This window comes from Bombina bombina, chromosome 7 (genome assembly GCF_027579735.1).
Source record: "Bombina bombina isolate aBomBom1 chromosome 7, aBomBom1.pri, whole genome shotgun sequence".
Taxonomy (NCBI): Eukaryota; Metazoa; Chordata; class Amphibia; order Anura; family Bombinatoridae; genus Bombina; species Bombina bombina.
The window spans coordinates 97,200,259-97,222,363 of NC_069505.1; the positions used below are offsets into that span (position 1 = coordinate 97,200,259).

General features: G+C 38.4%; 1 protein-coding gene across 1 annotated transcript in view; it reads left to right on the forward strand.

Moving 5' to 3' along the window:
* Positions 1–8,644: 8,644 nt before the first annotated feature.
* The window catches only part of CHID1 (chitinase domain containing 1), a 1,450,539-nt gene continuing 1,437,078 nt past the window's right edge, over positions 8,645–22,105 (forward strand). Inside the window, exon 1 of the mRNA XM_053720199.1 lies at positions 8,645–8,716. The gene's annotated coding sequence lies outside the window, so the exon portion shown is untranslated. The remainder of the gene's footprint in view (positions 8,717–22,105) is intronic.

Genomic DNA, 22,105 nt, shown 5'->3' on the forward strand with positions numbered 1-22,105 from the left:
TCATCCCTAATATCTTTTCAATTTCTTTGTGGACCAAATTCTCATCATATCCTCGATCCAAAAAAAGATCTCCCATCTCCCTCAGCCTTTTTTCACTTAACTTGTCTTCTGACACGATGCGGCGTACCCGCATCAACTGGCTTTTTGGTAGGGAGTTTTTTAAGGATTGAGGATGAGCACTGCTTGCTAATAAAAGATCATTCCTATCCGTCTCTTTCTTATACAAATCTATCCTGATTCTATCCTTATCTTTAAACACCAAAGTGTCTAAAAAGGCAACACTTTCCTCACTGTGGACCAGGGTAAACTTGATATTCCTTGTAGAGAAATTTAGTGTGTCCACAAACTGCAATAGGCTACCAATGTCGCCCAGCCATATGCCAAAAACATCATCAATATAGCGCCACCATGTGGCGCCATATTGTTTAAAAAGTTTATTATTATAAACCAGTTTCTCTTCATATATACTCATATAGATGTTGGCATATGTAGGGGCGACATTGGAGCCCATTGCTGTACCTTGCTTTTGAATATAAAATTGATCTTGGAATAAAAAGTAATTGTAACGAAGAATGATGTCCAATAATTCCAATATAAAATGTTTCTCTTCCCCATTAAACAGATTTGAGTCTGTCATCATTTTGTCCACTGCCCCCACACCCCCATCATGACTGATGGAAGTGTAAAGGCTGGACACATCCATACTATAGAGGATACATTTATCCAGAGAAACAGAGATATCCTCCAATTTGTTCAGGAAATCCCCAGTGTCTCTGATGAATGATTGAGACTCCACTACAAACCTCCTAAGGATACGGTCTAGATAAACAGAAACACCCGAGAACACACTGTCCACCCCAGCCACAATCGGACGGCCTGGTGGTTTCATCAAATTTTTATGGATTTTTGGAAGTGTGTATAGGACAGGTGTTCTCGGGTGTTTGTTAATCAAAAACTCTTTTTCTTCCTGTCCAATAATGCCCTTTTGAATAGCAATATCAATACACCTGTTTAGTTCCTTCTGAATGATAAAAACAGGATTATATGTGATCGGCAAATAAATATCTTTATCAGACAACTGGTGTAATATTTCTGATACATAATCCCCTTTATTCTGTAACACAGTGGCTCCGCCCTTATCAGCAGATTTAATTATTAATAGTTTGTTATTTTTAATATTCAACAAACTATCTCTCTCCTTTCTAGAGAAATTGGATACCCTGTGTTTAAACTTAAATCCCCTGGTGCTGTGCTTCTTTTTCAATTTATTGATATCACAATACACTTGGGAAATAAACGTATCTATGCTCTTGTGATAATATTGAGGATTAAATCTTTTTTTGTTTTTAAGTTGTAATCTCTTTAAACTCAATTGGTCCCTTGTACTTGACTTATATATATTCACACTCTCAGATGTTATTACATTCCCCTCAGTACTTTTTAAAGCAAAGAACGATTTCAATTTGATCTTTCTAAACAATTTATACAAGTCCTGATCAAGTTCAAAAAAGTCACATTTATTTTGTGGGCAGAATGACAACCCCTTATCCAGGACACACAGTTCCTCATTTTTTATGATTTGATCCGAAATATTAATTACCAGTCTGTCCTTTTGCTCTTTCCTAGGTCGTTCTATCAATACCTCACCGACATTACCTATTTCTTGCGTCGTGTTCGACTGTTGCCTTGACGGGTACTGCGTGTCTGTTTCCCCGTTCCTGTGGCGGTGCTTTTTCCCTCCGCGGCGGAATCGTTTGCCGCTGTTTCGTCTGAGTCCCCCGTCGATTCACTCGACGTGTTCTGCGACATCCCTTCTCCTCTCGGTCTCCGCTGCCGCCGCCATCTTGGACCGGAAGTCCCACCTCCTGACCTGTTCTGCGGGTCATACTTCCAGCGGTAGACTCGATCTGTCGAGTAATCTTCCTCATCACGGAGGAATTTCGATCTTTTCCTTTCTTCCAGCGTTTTCCGTAACTCCGCTATCTGGGAATTCACTCCTGCAAGAAATTTGTCCATCTCATCGATGGTAAGTGCTGCCTTTAACTCAGCTTCTAAGCGGCCAATATCTGTTTGTTGTATTTCCAGCTCTTTTTGTAAACACTCCACTGTAAGCACCATAAGATCAAACGAGCATTTATTTAGAATAAGCTCAAACTTCTTGCAGTATTCCATGTTATCCACCATCAGAGTAGGTCTGGCACTCATTCGAAGGCCCCGGGGAATTCTTCTCACCCGGTAGTATTCAGCTAGTGTGGTTGAGTGCAATTCAAAGGCCACATGTTTTTTAACAGCTCTTTCATAGTTACTACCAGCTTTATCCACTGGCAGTACCTTTAGGAAGTCTCTGGATCCCAATGCCAAAGTAGTGATTCTGGATGCCTCCAAATCTGTGTAAGCAAATGTTGTTGTACTCAAGTCTGCATTATTTCCAGTCTCCATTGGAACAGCGGTGCAAGTGACTAGTGCAGTAACAAATGTAATCAATCAATCCAACAAGTCCAGCTCACACTGTTATAAGATGGGTGCACGCTATCGCTGGGCACTGCACGACCCAGAATTCAAATTCCAGAACTCAAAAAAGTGAATAGCAGCACTCCAATAAACTTTTCAATTCTTTATTGCATATCCAGGAGTACAAACATATAGCAACGTTTCGGACTACATGTCCTTCATCATGCCATACTAACATCACTTCCTCTCCCTCCTTATATACCCCTAAGGACACACCCACATTCTAGTTAACTCTTTACCAACTACAAATACTACTTAATTACTTCTGCATACGTGGGTATCTTATATTAATACTTACTAACCTAATTCACAATCTACCTATATTTAATAGGAAGGTGAAAAATACACAGATTTTTATGAAGGCATCAATATTAATTACACAGTATTTCATTTAAAGAAAAAATATATATCCATTGCAATTTCCAGTTTCCCATAACATTACTATTTTTCTTTTGTCTTAATTCTTTTTTTCTTTCTTTTTTTCTTTCTTTCATATATATCACCACACATTCTCAGATTCTGGGTGCCATCAAACATCGTACACAATACTGATTATCCAAAAAAGAGAAGAAGAGAGACAAACATAAGCATTAGCCATCATATATTATTTTTCTAAAAAAATAGTACCTAAAGAAAAACAGACAGATCATAATCCTTATTCATACCACATGGATGTGGGTGTGTCCTTAGGGGTATATAAGGAGGGAGAGGAAGTGATGTTAGTATGGCATGATGAAGGACATGTAGTCCGAAACGTTGCTATATGTTTGTACTCCTGGATATGCAATAAAGAATTGAAAAGTTTATTGGAGTGCTGCTATTCACTTTTTTGAGTTCTGGAATTTGAATTCTGGGTCGTGCAGTGCCCAGCGATAGCGTGCACCCATCTTATAACAGTGTGAGCTGGACTTGTTGGATTGATTGATTACATTTGTTACTGCACTAGTCACTTGCACCGCTGTTCCAATGGAGACTGGAAATAATGCAGACTTGAGTACAACAACATTTGCTTACACAGATTTGGAGGCATCCAGAATCACTACTTTGGCATTGGGATCCAGAGACTTCCTAAAGGTACTGCCAGTGGATAAAGCTGGTAGTAACTATGAAAGAGCTGTTAAAAAACATGTGGCCTTTGAATTGCACTCAACCACACTAGCTGAATACTACCGGGTGAGAAGAATTCCCCGGGGCCTTCGAATGAGTGCCAGACCTACTCTGATGGTGGATAACATGGAATACTGCAAGAAGTTTGAGCTTATTCTAAATAAATGCTCGTTTGATCTTATGGTGCTTACAGTGGAGTGTTTACAAAAAGAGCTGGAAATACAACAAACAGATATTGGCCGCTTAGAAGCTGAGTTAAAGGCAGCACTTACCATCGATGAGATGGACAAATTTCTTGCAGGAGTGAATTCCCAGATAGCGGAGTTACGGAAAACGCTGGAAGAAAGGAAAAGATCGAAATTCCTCCGTGATGAGGAAGATTACTCGACAGATCGAGTCTACCGCTGGAAGTATGACCCGCAGAACAGGTCAGGAGGTGGGACTTCCGGTCCAAGATGGCGGCGGCAGCGGAGACCGAGAGGAGAAGGGATGTCGCAGAACACGTCGAGTGAATCGACGGGGGACTCAGACGAAACAGCGGCAAACGATTCCGCCGCGGAGGGAAAAAGCACCGCCACAGGAACGGGGAAACAGACACGCAGTACCCGTCAAGGCAACAGTCGAACACGACGCAAGAAATAGGTAATGTCGGTGAGGTATTGATAGAACGACCTAGGAAAGAGCAAAAGGACAGACTGGTAATTAATATTTCGGATCAAATCATAAAAAATGAGGAACTGTGTGTCCTGGATAAGGGGTTGTCATTCTGCCCACAAAATAAATGTGACTTTTTTGAACTTGATCAGGACTTGTATAAATTGTTTAGAAAGATCAAATTGAAATCGTTCTTTGCTTTAAAAAGTACTGAGGGGAATGTAATAACATCTGAGAGTGTGAATATATATAAGTCAAGTACAAGGGACCAATTGAGTTTAAAGAGATTACAACTTAAAAACAAAAAAAGATTTAATCCTCAATATTATCACAAGAGCATAGATACGTTTATTTCCCAAGTGTATTGTGATATCAATAAATTGAAAAAGAAGCACAGCACCAGGGGATTTAAGTTTAAACACAGGGTATCCAATTTCTCTAGAAAGGAGAGAGATAGTTTGTTGAATATTAAAAATAACAAACTATTAATAATTAAATCTGCTGATAAGGGCGGAGCCACTGTGTTACAGAATAAAGGGGATTATGTATCAGAAATATTACACCAGTTGTCTGATAAAGATATTTATTTGCCGATCACATATAATCCTGTTTTTATCATTCAGAAGGAACTAAACAGGTGTATTGATATTGCTATTCAAAAGGGCATTATTGGACAGGAAGAAAAAGAGTTTTTGATTAACAAACACCCGAGAACACCTGTCCTATACACACTTCCAAAAATCCATAAAAATTTGATGAAACCACCAGGCCGTCCGATTGTGGCTGGGGTGGACAGTGTGTTCTCGGGTGTTTCTGTTTATCTAGACCGTATCCTTAGGAGGTTTGTAGTGGAGTCTCAATCATTCATCAGAGACACTGGGGATTTCCTGAACAAATTGGAGGATATCTCTGTTTCTCTGGATAAATGTATCCTCTATAGTATGGATGTGTCCAGCCTTTACACTTCCATCAGTCATGATGGGGGTGTGGGGGCAGTGGACAAAATGATGACAGACTCAAATCTGTTTAATGGGGAAGAGAAACATTTTATATTGGAATTATTGGACATCATTCTTCGTTACAATTACTTTTTATTCCAAGATCAATTTTATATTCAAAAGCAAGGTACAGCAATGGGCTCCAATGTCGCCCCTACATATGCCAACATCTATATGAGTATATATGAAGAGAAACTGGTTTATAATAATAAACTTTTTAAACAATATGGCGCCACATGGTGGCGCTATATTGATGATGTTTTTGGCATATGGCTGGGCGACATTGGTAGCCTATTGCAGTTTGTGGACACACTAAATTTCTCTACAAGGAATATCAAGTTTACCCTGGTCCACAGTGAGGAAAGTGTTGCCTTTTTAGACACTTTGGTGTTTAAAGATAAGGATAGAATCAGGATAGATTTGTATAAGAAAGAGACGGATAGGAATGATCTTTTATTAGCAAGCAGTGCTCATCCTCAATCCTTAAAAAACTCCCTACCAAAAAGCCAGTTGATGCGGGTACGCCGCATCGTGTCAGAAGACAAGTTAAGTGAAAAAAGGCTGAGGGAGATGGGAGATCTTTTTTTGGATCGAGGATATGATGAGAATTTGGTCCACAAAGAAATTGAAAAGATATTAGGGATGACAAGAGAGAGTCTTTTGAAACCTGGAGAAAAAGTTAAAAAGAAAGATGGGGAAAAATTGGTGTTTGTCTCCAGATATAATGAATTAAGTACACAAATTCATAAGATCATTTGCAAACATTGGTACATCTTATCGAATTGTAATTCAGACATACCAGAATTTCAGCAGACACCTATGCCTGCGTATAGAAGAAGTAGGAACCTTAGAGATTCTTTGGTAAAGGCAGACATTGGGAGTACCAAGAGTGATAAACAGAAATATATTACAAGCAAAAATCTAGGTTGTTACCCTTGTCTGGGGTGCACCCACTGTAATAGTATGATCAAGGGATCTACATTTGTACATCCACAGTCAGGGAAAAAGTTTTGGATTAAAGATTTTTTAACTTGTAACACAGAGTATGCCATCTACCTCCTTAAATGCCCATGTGGTTTGATCTATGTAGGGGAGACGACCCGTAGGGTACGTGATAGAATTACAGAGCATAAATCAAATATTAGGAGAAAAAATCTAAAATCCCCAGTAGCGACTCATTTCCTAGAAGCACAACATGGGGTGAGCCAACTTAGATTCCAAATCTTGGAACACATCCCCCCTGGTAGAAGAGGGGGGGATAGGGAACAACATTTGAAACAAAGAGAGGCATTTTGGATCTTTACTTTGAACTCTTTAGTTCCATGTGGTATGAATAAGGATTATGATCTGTCTGTTTTTCTTTAGGTACTATTTTTTTAGAAAAATAATATATGATGGCTAATGCTTATGTTTGTCTCTCTTCTTCTCTTTTTTGGATAATCAGTATTGTGTACGATGTTTGATGGCACCCAGAATCTGAGAATGTGTGGTGATATATATGAAAGAAAGAAAAAAAGAAAGAAAAAAAGAATTAAGACAAAAGAAAAATAGTAATGTTATGGGAAACTGGAAATTGCAATGGATATATATTTTTTCTTTAAATGAAATACTGTGTAATTAATATTGATGCCTTCATAAAAATCTGTGTATTTTTCACCTTCCTATTAAATATAGGTAGATTGTGAATTAGGTTAGTAAGTATTAATATAAGATACCCACGTATGCAGAAGTAATTAAGTAGTATTTGTAGTTGGTAAAGAGTTAACTAGAATGTGGGTGTGTCCTTAGGGGTATATAAGGAGGGAGAGGAAGTGATGTTAGTATGGCATGATGAAGGACATGTAGTCCGAAACGTTGCTATATGTTTGTACTCCTGGATATGCAATAAAGAATTGAAAAGTTTATTGGAGTGCTGCTATTCACTTTTTTGAGTTCTGGAATTTGAATTCTGGGTCGTGCAGTGCCCAGCGATAGCGTGCACCCATCTTATAACAGTGTGAGCTGGACTTGTTGGATTGATTAACCATTATATTTCACCCATAATCCCCATATATAAAAATAATTATAATCATATTCCTATCAGAAACAGGTCAAATGTGTTCCTCTGCAAGTGTAACCATGATATTTCACCCATAATCCCCATATATAAAAATAATTATAATCATATTCCTATCAGAAACAGGTCAAATGTGTTCCTCTGTATGTGTAACCATGATATTTCACCCATAATCCCCATATATACAAATAATTATAACCATATTCCTATCAGAAACAGGTTAAATGTTTTCTTCTGCATGTGTAACCATGATATTTCACCCATAATCCCCATGTATACAAATAATTATAACCATATTCCTATCAGAAACATGTCAAATGTGTTCCTCTGCAAGTGTAACCATTATATTTCACCCATAATCCCCATATATAAAAATAATTATAATCATATTCCTATCAGAAACAGGTCAAATGTGTTCCTCTGCAAGTGTAACCATGATATTTCACCCATAATCCCCATATATAAAAATAATTATAATCATATTCCTATCAGAAACAGGTCAAATGTGTTCCTCTGTATGTGTAACCATGATATTTCACCCATAATCCCCATGTAGAAAAAGTTATAAACATATTCTTATCAGAAATTAAAATTTTCCTTGGCATGTGTAACCCATAATCCCCATGTTTAAAACATCTATTCACAGGTTCCTATCAAAACAGGTTTGCACATACATGTACTATATTAAATTAGTAATGTAGTCCTACAAAAGTATTTTTCTATTATATTATTTAATGTGATTCCATTATACAACTGTATATATGTCAGCAAGTGAATAGTTAAACATTTGCAACAACTGTTTTGCAACTTAGTATCAAGCAGTGCAGAAAAGAACATATTTTGAGTTACAGCCATGAATGTGTGTAAAAAGTATAATGACATCTAGTGATAGTGTTTAGCATTACAGCCAATCATCCCATCATCCCAATATGCAGTTTAGTATGTCCCCAGGATTTTTAAGTTTCAAGAATAATTTACGAAACTAAAAAGCTATTTTACTTGTAATACCGGACTTGGCATAACTGTGCATTAATTGTCCCACCGTTAGGAAGTTTGTGTATTAATATAATAAACATAATATATGTATAAAAGTAAAAAACATAACTTAAGTGTTAGGATAGGAGCAGCGCATTATTTATGACAAGCCCAAGTTTACTAGAAAGCATTGCAGCAAGCAGCCAGTAGGCGGGACTTTTCGTGTCAGGTGACGAGCACAACACTTCCTTCTTTCAATATGCTCCAATCGCTGTTTCGCACCGTATCCGTGTCTGTAAAGCAAAAGGGGTAGCCCTGGTATCTAAAGAAAAAAAAAAAATTCAATAAACTTTATTGACAGCCAACTGTGACGTCTTCTTTCGGTCGGGTCATTGTTAAGGAAGCTCCCTGACAGGTGACACGTGGGGAATACATAGGGTGGGGGTGCTTGACTTAGGTGTTATAGTATGGTGGTATTTATCCCTTGTGGTTTAAATGCAGGGCTCTTTGTACTGAACAGGTGAGACAGCTCATTTGCTGTGTTGTGCTTTATACCAAGAATATACTATCATTGTTTTATGAAAAGTCAGACTGCGCAGCTGTTTATAACTGGGACTAAAAACTAAACTTTAGCAAAAAGTAATTGCTGCATTTTTATGAGAATATTCTGTTTTCTATAGGTCTTTCTATATTATAAATACCATATTTACACTATCAAAACATACCTTTTTATTTGTGCTGTCATTCAGCAGTTTAGAACTTATTAAAGGGACATTCTAATTCCTCAGTGACCTGTTCAAATTTGTATTTAAAGGGCCGTTAGCGTGGAAAATTGACGTTCTAATTTGTTAGAGCATGTAATTTTAACACTAACGACACTGCAAGTCTATGTGTTTAACCCCTTTGCGGTTAAAGTACCACTCTGGAGCCATAGCGCGTTGCTGGTCCTGAGCAGACACAGCTGCTGTCCCAATCTGCATCAGTATTTGCACAACCCAGCTGTGCGACTACTGCTGATAGGTTGACCGTCAAATCGACGTCAATTTCTGCTAAAGACCAGTAGTGCTTTTCTGCTCCCGTGTTTAACCCCTTAATGACCACAATGTACCCTGTATGTCACTGGTCGTTAAGGCTTTGTGGAATAGAGCAGTCTCAACGCTGTTGGCAAGACCACGCTATAAAACAATCAAGTCCCCAAAAAAGGCCAGCGACATACAGGGTACGTCGCTGGTCCTTAAGGGGTTAAAGGTCGTTGATCCAATCAGCAGCGTTTGTTGTGTGACCCAGTTGGGCGATGCTGATTGGCTCACTGGAAATTTCCACTTGGGACCAACAGTTGCAAGGTCAATATTGCTGAAATTTCATGCTCTAACCAATAAGAGCATGTCATTTTTTTCCTCTACAATGTCCCTTTAAACTATCAGACATAAGGCTGTTCCTAATTTAGCTACCACTGTAGGAGATTTAGAAAACAATCTGTTTTGGATTATATTAAAGGAACCTGAAACCCCAGTTTTTTTCTTTCTTTCATGATCCAGATACAATTTTAAACAACTTTCCCATTTACTTCTGTTCTCAAATTTTCTATGTTCTTTAGATATCCTTAGTAGGGAGGTGAGCTCAAGAGTGTGCACTTGTCTAGAGCACTATATGGCAGCAGTTTTGCAAGAATGCTATCCATTTGCAAGAGCACTAGATTGCAGCACTATTTCCTAACATGCTCCAAACACCAACCTAGGTATCTCTTTTTTAACAAAGAATAACATGGGAATGAAGCAAATTGAAGAAATTTAATAATAGAAGTAAATTGAAAACTTTTTTTTTAATATTGTATGCTCTGTCTGAATCACAAAATAATTTGTGTGTGTGTGTTTTGTATACCTTTAATTTTCTGATTACCTATATCGGCTACCCATTGGAATGTGAGGATGAAGCATGTTCAATAAAATACTGCCGCCTATCATTTTATGGCATTATGAAATTATAGGCAACTGGTTTTACTCAAGGGGCCACACAAGCAGCCCTGTGTTCTCAGATTGGTTATGTTGCATGGCATCCCCAGCCATGTTTAGGACAAGTGCGGCCTAGTGTTCTATTGGTTATGCACATATTTCCCTTCGTCTAGAGCACTGGTTTTCAAACCTGTCCTTAGGCCTCCCTAAAAGGCCAGATTTTGAGGATATCTCAAAAAAACCAGTGTTCTAGAGGGTCAAATAACATCTAGCCCCCACTTCAGCCTAAAACGCATTTTAAGTGCTTCTTCTGGTTATAAGCAAGTGTTTACATTTGAAAAAAATGACAGAGCCCCCTTTTTCCCTCTGCTTATACTAGAGGGACAAAAAGCCTTTACCCCCCTCCCATGGGGGGTAAAAATCATTTTAAGGGATCCTGCTGTTTATTAAAAGTGACCCAGCATCCTAAAATAAATACAGTACTGCAAAGGAGCAAATGACCCCTCTTGAAAAAGGAAAGGCCCATCTCTCAAATAGGGGTAAAATGTTCAGGTGGGTATCAGTTGGCAACATTGATCACCTGAGGGAACTATAGGCATATGGGATAACAAAGGGAGGTTGGATATTGTCTACCCCCACAATATATAGACCAACTTGAGACCCCTTATTTGAAAATAATAGTCCTAATCTTTCAAATTAGTTGTATTGTGTCTATTCAGCTGCTTACAAGTTAAGCATATAGCTGAGCTCTGTAATTCAAAAATGACTTCTTTTTTTTTGGCAAGGGGAATTCTTAACAGTTATGTGTTTTGCTGGACCACAAACAAACATGTTTACTTTTGCAAATGAATACTGACTTATTTAGTTGCCAAAAAAAGTGATTCAATCACTGCCTTGCACATTCTTATGAAAGGGTTAAACTATTGTAGTGTGTTACTGCCAAAGTCAGACATCCCAACCTGCAAAAAACTAGATAAGATAAAGACTAAACACACATTTAAAAAAAAAAAAAAAAAAAGTAGCTTTATTGCACAACCACATACAACAAACCTGTACGACTTTCGGATTTTGTGTCTGGGAGCGTGTGTAATTTTGAGTTTTAGAGGCTATTTGTAATTATGTTCTGTACTCATAGTAGAGTCAGTTTGATAAGGACCTGACAGCAGGGGTGTCTATCTCCTCCCTCACAGGAGCGCACTCTCTTTGCCCTTTTTCTCAGTTCTTACTCAACCTATGCTGCAACTGATGTTGCCTGCTGCTGATTCTCCTCCTCCCCAAGAGCATTATCGCCAACTCCAAACAACAAGAGGGAGGGTGGCAGACACGCAATATACTAAAAGTAAAGACAGACTTGCTGTGACAACGCCTTCCTGCTCAATGACGTCACCGCAACTAGAGGCATTCTTTAAAGAAACACTGTTTCCAGATTTGGGCAACGTTGGATCATGGTATTTATAGTTTCAGAAAAATTGCATTTAATTTGCGGGCATCAGGGAGCCGCTATTACAATGAACGAGACTCACTGAACTTCAGGGAGAGTTGGGATGTCTGCAAAGTATTAAATCACTGATTTTATCTATTGTGTGCGTGCCCCCATGAAAAATGTCTTACTCCTAGGTTTTAAAGGATAGTGTTTGCATGTGCATACATGATTTATGAAAGCAAAAAAAAGTTTTTTGTTTAAAGGAATACTAAATCCATGATTCAGATAGAGCATGCGATTTTAAGCAACGTCCTAATTTACTCCTATTATCATTTTTTCTTCGTTCTCTTGCTATCTTTTTTAAAAAAAAAGCAGGAATCTAAGCTAAGGAGGCAGCCCATTTTTGGTTCAGCACCTGGGTTGCGCTTGCTGATTGGTGGCTAACTGTAGACACCAATCAGCAAGCGCTATCCAGGGTGCTGAACCAAAAATGGTCCCACTCCTTAGCTTAGATTCCTGCTTTTTAAAATAAAAATAACAATAGAACGAAGAAAAATTGATTATATCAGTAAATTAGAAAGTTGCTTGAAATTGAATGCTCTATCTGAATCATGAAAGAAACAAAATGGGGTTTAGTGTCCCTTTTAACCCTTTGGCTGCTAAGCCATTTCCCACCTGGGTGCTAATATTTTATTTTATTTTTGACATATTTGAAAAAATATTTTTTTTAACTTTTTTATTTCTTTTTACAGACCCCCAAGACTTACACTGTTGGAAAGGTTAAGCGATTACCTTTCCAACAATGGGTCTTGGGGGGGTCTGTAGCTGCTTAGATGCCTGAGATACAGGCTTCTAAGCAGCATGCCCCCTCCTCCTATACTTAACATTGTTAAGTATAAATAAAGTTGCGCAGTGACGTCATCACATAATTGCGTGTGACGTCACTGTGCATCACGTGAAGCCCCGGCGATGCCTGTCACTCTACAGATACGATCGCCGGTGTAGGAGCAGTAAGGAGCCCCCAGATCTCCCTCAAGGTGGGAGAGTGCTCATGACGGCTCTGAGCCGTCATTAGCACCAGAGTGAGAAACTTTGTGACGACTCAGAGCCGTCATTAGCACTCAAAGGGTTAAAGAGGTTTTGAATACTTTAGGTGTCCAAGACCCTAAAACTGCTGAGAAAAAAAATGGTCACACAACTTGATTTGATTTTTAAACCTGCTGTTAAGCTTCCAGAGGTATTTCCTGTTCATGGGGCCATTTCTGAGAATATTTGTAAGGAATAAACTGAGCCACAACTACATTTTAATTTGTCCTCTAAATTTAAAATGATGTTTAGTTTACCAGCATCTAATCTTTCTGAGTTAATTTCAGAAGATTTTGATACTTAAGACTTTCAAAATCGTTTGAAACGTCTAAAGTCAGCAACTGACTTTTTGTGATATTATTATTGTAGACATAATTCAAATAATGCAAACATATGGCTGTTTAGACTAGAAGAGTTCTGTGGCTCAAATTTAGGTCAGCAGACATGGTTTCCAAAGGTAGACTTTTATCTCTTCCTTTTCAAGGAAAGATTTTTTATTTGGCCCTGGTCTAGATGCCATAATTTCTACTGTGACTGAAGGAAAATTAGCGTTTCTTCCTCAAGTCAAAAAGTCTAAGGGAGAGAATAGGTTAAATAACTGTTCATTCCTTTTGACAATATAGGAAACAAAAATCTTCCTGCTCCTAACAAAAACCTAAATCTTCCAAATCTTCCTGGAAGCCTAATGCCAATTGAAACAAGACCATGCAATCTAAAAAGCCTTATTCTTCTTCCAAATCAGCCCTTGATCCAGATCCACTTCTGACATGGGGCAGATAACGCCTTTTTCAGAAGGCCTGACCGCAGTCTGTCCAAGACCCTTCGGTTCTAAACATAGTTTTATAAAGAAACCGAATAGGCTTCAAATCAAATGATGATCCAAAAGATCCTGTGAAAGCAAAAACTTTTCAGTCCGTATTAGACCTGGAACTTATGAGAGTCTTAGTTCCATTTCCAGCTTTAGAACAAGGTCAAAGATTTTACTCTAATCTTTTCATTGTTACCAAGAAAGAGGGAACTTTCAGACCGATTCTGGACCTTAAAGGGACAATACACTGTAAAATTGTTTTTATATGAATGTATTTTCAATGAATTGTTATACCAGCTGCAGAGTATAAAATTTATAAGAAATTGCATTTTTCGGTTTATTTGTGTATATGAAGTAGCTGGTTTTGTGCTTTTAAACCACAGCCTATTACAATGGGTTGAGCTTCAGGTAATATCAGATCTCATTATGTTATCACTTTTATGTACACAGACTTGCTTCCTTATCTTATATTTGTCTAGAAAAACAAAGCTCAATACTTAGAGAGAACAATGGACAATTATAATTTTATTACTTAACTATCATGCCCTCCACTGAGAGTGTAATCTCTTCTGCTGGCTGTGTTTACTTAGGCTATTCAATATAATATACTCTAGTATAGGAACTTTCAGTATAGTTTGGGAAACCACAGGCTAAATCAGATATTTCAAATGCCAAAATAGGAGTAAAGGAGCTACTTGTAAACAATTTAAAACACTCCAGCAGGTAAAATGAATCATTGGGAACAATTTAAAGGGGAGAACATTTTTGGGTGAACTGTCCCTTTAAACAAGTTTCTCAGAGTTCCTACTTTCAAAATGGAAACTATTCTGACAATTGTACCCCTGGTTCAACAGGGTCAATGTATGTCTATGATAGATTTGAAGGATGCATACCTTCATATTCCTATTCACAAGTACCATCACTAGTTCCTAAGATTTGCAAACACTTCCATTTTGTGGGTCTTCCATTTGGTCTAGCTACAGCTCCTAGAATCTTTAGAAAGGTTCAGGAACCTTTCTTGTCTGTGATAAGAGCTCAAGGTATTTCAGTTGCTCCATACCTGGATGATATCTTTATTCTGGCTCCATCTTTACCTTGAGCTGTATCTCATACCAACAGACTGCTGTTGTTTTTTTGCAGACATGATTGGGGAATCAATATTCCAAAAAGCTCTCTCCTCACTAAAAAGTTTAATTTCTAGGAGTCATTATTGACTTTTTGACCATGGGACTTTCTCATACGGATCAATGCAGGTTTAAGCTACAGATAGCTTGTTCTAACCTTCAGTCTCTGTCTCTTCCTTTAGTAGCTAATTTTACGTAAGTATTAGGTCTGATGGTTGTTGCATCAGATGCTATTCCCTTTTGCATGTTTCCATATGGGTCATCTCTAGCTTTGCATGCTAAAACAATGGTGCAAGGATTGCAATCAGCTATCTCAAAGAATCATTTTGGGTTCCATTACGAGACAATCTCTTTCCTAGTTAATAAATCACCAATTAATTTCTCTGGGAAAAGCCTTTATTTGTGCTACTTGGACAATAATCTCTACAGATGCCAGTCTCTTAGATTGGGGGTGCAGTTTGGGGGGTCCAGAGGTCTCATCAGGAGGCATGGTTAACTATAAGTATCCTGGAATCTTCATGTTTCTTCAGAGTTGGCCTCTTCTAAAAAGAGAGGTGTATCTCCATTTTCACTCAGACAGTGGCTTTTTTTCAGCCATCTAGGAGAAACTCGTAGTTCCTTACCAATGAAGGAGGTCTCATAGATTTTGACATGGGAAGAGAACAATCTCTGTACATTTTATGTGATTCACATCCCAGGAGTGAACAACTGGGAAGTAGATTACCTCAGTTGAGTTTTCCAGAAATCGATCTCAGGGCTTTTCCTTTAAGCAACAAACTTCTTAGATACTATGCCATATCCAGGGATCCTCAAGCAGAGTTTGTGGAAGCTATAGCAGCCCATTGGTCTTTTAGCCTTGCTTACATTTTTTCATCAACTATTCTAGTTCCCAGAATCTTAGCTTGGCTCAAGCAGGAATGTTCCTCAAAAATTCTGATTGCCCCAGCTTAGCCAACACAGAACTTAGTATGCAGGTGTTGTTTAGATGTCCAGTCTTCCCCCATGGTCTCTTCCACATCCGCACAACCTTCTATCACTTTTATCATCTAGATCTTGTGTCTATCCACTTGACGGCTTGGATATTAAACGCTTCATTTTAAGGCAAAGAAATTTTACTGATGCAGTGGTGAAAACTTTAATTCACGCTTGAAAGCCTGTAACTAGAAAGATTTACCACAATATTTGGAAAATCGCACATGTTCGTACAAGATGGTTTAGATTAGGGCTTATCTGCAAGCTCTTTGAAGGGACACATTTAGCCTCTTTTGGTTTTATACCATAAAAAGATTGCTAAGATTCCTGACTTTCAAATCTTTGTTCAGGCTTTAGTCAGGATAAGACTGATAATTAAACCAATTTCTCCTCCTTCAAACCTTAAAGTGAATGTAAACGTTAATTAATTAAAGGCCAGTATCAAATAATAATCTTAAAAACAGGGAAACCTTAAAGTGATGGTAAACTCTCCCCTTTTTAAAATCAGATCTGGAATGTAAGCGCTATTTTAGATGGGGGTTTTATTCATCATGTGCAATGAAGATGCAGTATAACTTAGTTATTAATATAGATATGAAATTCAAATACCCCACGTTACACCACCCACTTCAAAAGTCAATTTTCCTGTCAGCTAAATGATTGAATTACTCTCCAATCAATGCTCTAGCTACAACAAAAGTGCCATATGGGGAGAGCGCTGATTGGACAACAATTCAATCTGTTAGCTCACAGAAAATTTTACTTTTGAAGTGGGCGGAGGAGCATGCAGTATTTGAATTTCATATCTATATTAAAAAGCATGTTATACTGCATATTCATTACAGCTAATGAATTAAACTCCATCTAAAATAGCGCTTACATTCCAGATCTGATTTTAAAAAGGGGAGAGTTTACCATCACTTTAATTCATTAAAGTTTACAAAGATGCTTATTTTTAAAAAATACTTACCTTTGCGTTGTGGTAAATATAACCCTGATCCTCCGCCCGCAGCTCTTGTTTTCTTTAGCATATGGATGAGGAATCCGGCTTCCTCCAATTGTTGTTGCCTCACGAGCTGGATGCCAAAGGGGGCACACAACGATTGGCGTAAGCTGGATTTGTTATCGTTCTGCTAAAGAAAACAGGAGCTGAGGGGCGAATGATCTGCGTTATGTTTACTAACGTGCCCTTGTTTTTAAGATTAATTTTTGATACTGGCCTTTAATTCATTAACATTCACTTTAATTTGGTTTTAAGAACTTCACATGTTTCTCCTTTTGAACATTCAGCTTCTGTCTTTGAAAGTAGTGTTCCTTTTAGCCAGGGCCGTTTTTAACACAGGGCAAAAGGGGCAGCTGCCCAGGGCCCAGTCTTTGTTGTGGGGCCCAAGAGTCCTAAAAAAATATTTTTTTTTGGTTCATGCCAGACTGCTGATATCAGTCCTAATACTGTCACAGTCAAAAGTTCTCTGTTTATATTTATTTGTGAGAAACTGTGCCAGACTGTGCTGGGATCATGTGACATGCCAAGCTAGTGCCATGTGCTGTTTTAGGTGTGCACTGTGCAGCACTGGATGCTAAGCCCTAACTTGGCATCCAACCAATCATACTGTATAAGCAAAGGTCCTACTGGGGTTACCACTGTTACCAGGTAACTGCTCTGGTGGTGGGGATTGTTCAGGGTAGGGCATACTGTAGGCGCATGCAGCAGAAAGCTGGAGTGGCAGGCACGTGAGGATATGAACATTTGTGCAGCTGCAGACACTGCTCTCTTCCGTCTTGAGGCACACATATATTGTATTTTTAATATTGGATTATATAGAGTGTGTACATAAATTTGTGTGTGCTCTGTAGTGTGTGTACATGTATATGTGTATGCTCTGGAGAGTGTGTGTGTATATCGGTTAGGGGAGTTTGGTATGTTAGGCATTCCCTTGGTATTCATGAAAGTGGTAATTTTGCTGTACAGTGGCTGTCTAAACAATAAATATGTAGTGAATATCCCAAAACTGGTGAGATGCTTTTAGGGGGGCCCAAAATAAATTCTTGCACCAGGGCCCTGTAGACATTAGGTCCGACACTGATTTTTACTGTGCAAATTAAAAAACATTTAATTAATTAATTAGTAAATATTTTAAATTAATCAGCAGTGGAGGAATGTATATATTGATTTACTTATTAGTACTGCTTAGGTCCAGTTGTTTCACATATTGCAATTTATTTCATTTTTTTTTTTTTAAATGATTAACTCAACAGTGGGATGATCCACTGCTGGGCTAATCATTTATAAAAAAAAAAATATATAAAATAAATTGATTTTGTTGTTTTTTGGGTTGTTGGGGTGGAGAGCGAAATTGCATGGGCGGGGGCCCAGGGGAATGTTTGCCCAGGGCCCAGTCAATATTAAAGACGGCCCTGCTTTTAGAAAATGTTTCTGAATTGTCTTCTCTTTCTTGTGAAGCTCCTTGGCTTACCTTTCATCAAGATAAGGTGGTCTTAAAGATTCATTATTTTTTTTACCTAAAGTGATCTCTTCGGATGCTATCAACCAGGAGATTGTAGTTCTTTATGTTTGTCCTAACCCTAAGAATTCTAAGGAGAGAGACTCTTACATAAATTAGATGTTGTGAGAGCATTAAAGTATTAAGTAAGGGTCAGAGGGCCACAGCCATAAGTTTAGCTTCTTTCCTAAAGCACTTGATTTACAAAATTTACTTGGAGGCGTTAGTTTCTCCCAAAAAACACATTATTGCCCATTCTACTTAATCAGTTTCTTCTTCCTGGGAGTTTAAAAAGAAGGTATTTGTTGAACAGATTTGCAAAGCAGCATCCTGGTCTTCTTTGTTTTTGGCTCTATTGAGGCATATTTTGGCAGGAAAGTGGACAGGAGTTGAATCCCAGGAATAATGGCCTGTGGACTCTCACCACCATGAAATAAGTTATCAGGTAAACATACATTTTGTTTTTATACATTGAGGTTTTCTGCAAAGGCATCAGTCCCATTCTGTTCACGCTCATAGCTTAAAGTGATGGTAAACTATCACAAACTCCAACATGCGATCATATAGATAACCAAAAAATAAATGCACTTTCATTCATCAGAACGCAAAAAACTGTCAGTATTTGTAAATATTTCAATTTTAGATGCTTCAATTTCAGCTCCGTTCCTCCACCTGTACAATCGCTGTCATAGATTTTTAAAATCATGTGTTTTCAACTTGCAATCAGAATCTCAGCCAGTCAGCGACTGTAAAGCACAATAACAAAGCTAATCCACTCCCTGGTAATCTCCCGACTTGACTACTGTAATAACCTTCTAACTGGCCTCCCTATCTCCCGCTTCTCCCCTCTTCAATCCACCCTAAATGCATCTGCTAGGCTAATCCACCTCTCCCGACGCTCTGTATCTGCTGCACCTCTCTGCGAGTCCTTTCACTGGCTACCCTATCCACAGCAATGAAATTCAAAATTCTCATCCTGACCTACAAAGCCCCCCCCCACCTGTCCTCACTCATCAACAAGTATACTCCAGCCCGCCCCCTAAGATCCAACAATGACCTGCTCCTTGCATCTTCTACCATCACCTACTCCCATGCTAGGCTACAGGACTTCTCTTGTGCGGCACCAACCACCTGGAACGCACTTCCTAGAGCTGTCAGACTCTCCCCTAACCTTTTCTCCTTTAAATGCTCCCTAAATATCTTTCTGTTCATGGAAGCCTATCTCCAAATCAGTGACAAATGAATTCCAAATGAATTGCTGTCCTCATCTAACTCCACACTAACATCATTCTCACCTTTGCAGTCCCCACCTCCTGTTTCTCACCCTCCTACCCATCTAGATTGTAAGTTCCCACGGGAACAGGGCCCTCAATTCCCTCTGTATTTGTTTGTTAAACTTTGTCTGGTGTCTTTTATATTGTACTGTACTTTTATCTTTGTACCCATGGACAGCGCTGCGGAATCTGTTGGCGCTTTATAAATAAAGAATAATAATAATAATAACACGCCCCTCGTTGGCTACGCTCATGCGCTACATGTTAGATCTCAGACTGATGGTCTGAAAACATGTATTAAGAATTTAACACATGCGCAAAACAAATTATGAAGAACTATATGCCCATATAATGACGTAGAGAGCGGGTGGGTTCCACTCTCTACTACGGCTCATATACAGATCAGGAAGTAATCCCAGGGGAGGAGCAAGGAGCGATAACGCTCAGTAAGTAAAATATTATTTTAAAATAAAGTTTGAGTTTCTAATAAAATAAAATAATAAAACTAGCTATTTAGGTGATAGACTTGAGTAATAAGATTTTACCTTCAAATTGCACTCAATTACCATCACTTTAACCCCTTTTGTGTTGAACCCTAAGTTAAAGGGACATTTAACACAAATTGGGAATTTTACAATTAATAATGCAGCTTTATTTTTGTGTAATTTTAATATTGTTTTATGTTTTTGCCTTTCACTATTTTCCTTGTCACCCAGGCCCCGATGATTGAAAGTGCTGCAATGTCTTTTTTTAAAGGGACAGTCAACACCAGAATTTATGTTGTTTTAAAAGATAGATAATCCCTTTATTACCCATTCCCCAGTTTTGCATAACCAACACTGTTATATTAACCCCTTAATGACCGGACCATTTTTCAATTTTCTTACCCTTAATGACAATGGCTATTTTTACATTTCTGCAGTGTTTGTGTTTAGCTGTAATTTCCCTCTTACTCATTTACTGTACCCACACATATTATATACCGTTTTTCTCGCCATTAAATGGACTTTCTAAAGATACCATTATTTTCATCATGTCTTATAATTTACTAAAAAAAAATATAATAAAATATGAGGAAAAAATGGAAAAAAACACACTTTTTCTAACTTTGACCCCCAAAATATGTTACACATCTACAATCACCAAAATACACCCATGCTAAATAGTTTCTAAATTTTGTCCTGAGTTTAGAAATACCCAATGTTTACATGTTCTTTGCTTTTTTTGCAATTTATGGGGCAATAAATACAAGTAGCACTTCGCTATTTCCAAACCACTTTTTTTCAAAATTAGCGCTAGTTACATTGGAACCCTGATATCTGTCAGGAATACCTGAATATCCCTTGACATGTATATATTTTTTTTTTAGAAGACAACCCAAAGCATTGATCTAGGCCCATTTTGGTATATTTCATGCCACCATTTCACCGCCAAATGCGATAAAAAAAAAAAAAAGTTCACTTTTTCACAAAATTTGTCACAAACTTTAGGTTTCCCACTGAAATTATTTACAAACAGCTTCTGCAATTATGGCACAAATGGTTGTAAATGCTTCTCTGGGATCCCCTTTTTTCAGAAATAGCAGACTTATATGGCTTTTGGGTTGCTTTTTGGTAATTAGAAGGCCGCTAAATGCCGCTGCGCACCACACGTGTTTTATGCCCAGGAGTGAAGGGGTTAATTAGGGAGCTTGTAGGGAGCTTGTAGGGTTAATTTTAGCTTTAGTGTAGTGTAGTAGACAACCCCAAGTATTGATCTAGGCCCATTTTGGTATATTTTATGCCACCATTTCACCGCCAAATGCGAGCAAATAAAAAAAAACTTTACATTTTTCACAATTTTAGGTTTCTCACTGAAATTATTTACAAACAGCTTGTGCAATTATGGCAGAAATTGTTGTAAAAGCTTCTCTGGGATCCCCTTTGTTCAGAAATAGCAGACTTATATGGCTTTGGCGTTGCTTTTTGGTAATTAGAAGGCCGCTAAATGCTGCTGCGCACCACACGTTAATTATGCCCAGCAGTGAAGGGGTTAAATTAGGTAGCTTGTAGGGAGCTTGCAGGGTTAATTTTAGAGATCAGCCTCCCACCTGACACATCCCACCCCCTGATCCCTCCCAAACAGCTCTCTTCCCTCCCCCACCCCACAATTGTTCCCGCCATCTTAAGTACTGGCAGAAAGTCTGCCAGTACTAAATAAAAGAGGTTTTTTTTTTTTTTAAATAAAAATAATAAAGTATTTTAGCTGTGATGGACCCCTGCCTTAGCCCCAACCTCCCTGATCCCCCCTCCAGCTCTCTAACCCTCTCCCCTACCTAATTACCACCATCTTGGGTACTGGCAGCTGTCTGCCAGTACCCAGTTTGGCCCCAAAAACCTCCCAAAAAGTATTTTTATTTTGTTTTTACTTAAAAAACTATTTCTGTAGTGTAGCAGCCCCCCACAATACCCCCACCCCCTCCCAGATCCTTTTATATTTTTTTTTTTTAAAAAAAATCCCTTTTTTTTCCCCTTTCTGCCCTCATTCATTGGTGTCAGTGTGGCTAATGGGTGCAGGTGCACGCGCACATGCATGCTCACGTGCACACACGCGCATTGTGCACGTCGCGCGCGCATCGTGCACGCGCACCCTCACACCCGGCACTATCGCTACCGGTGCAGAGAG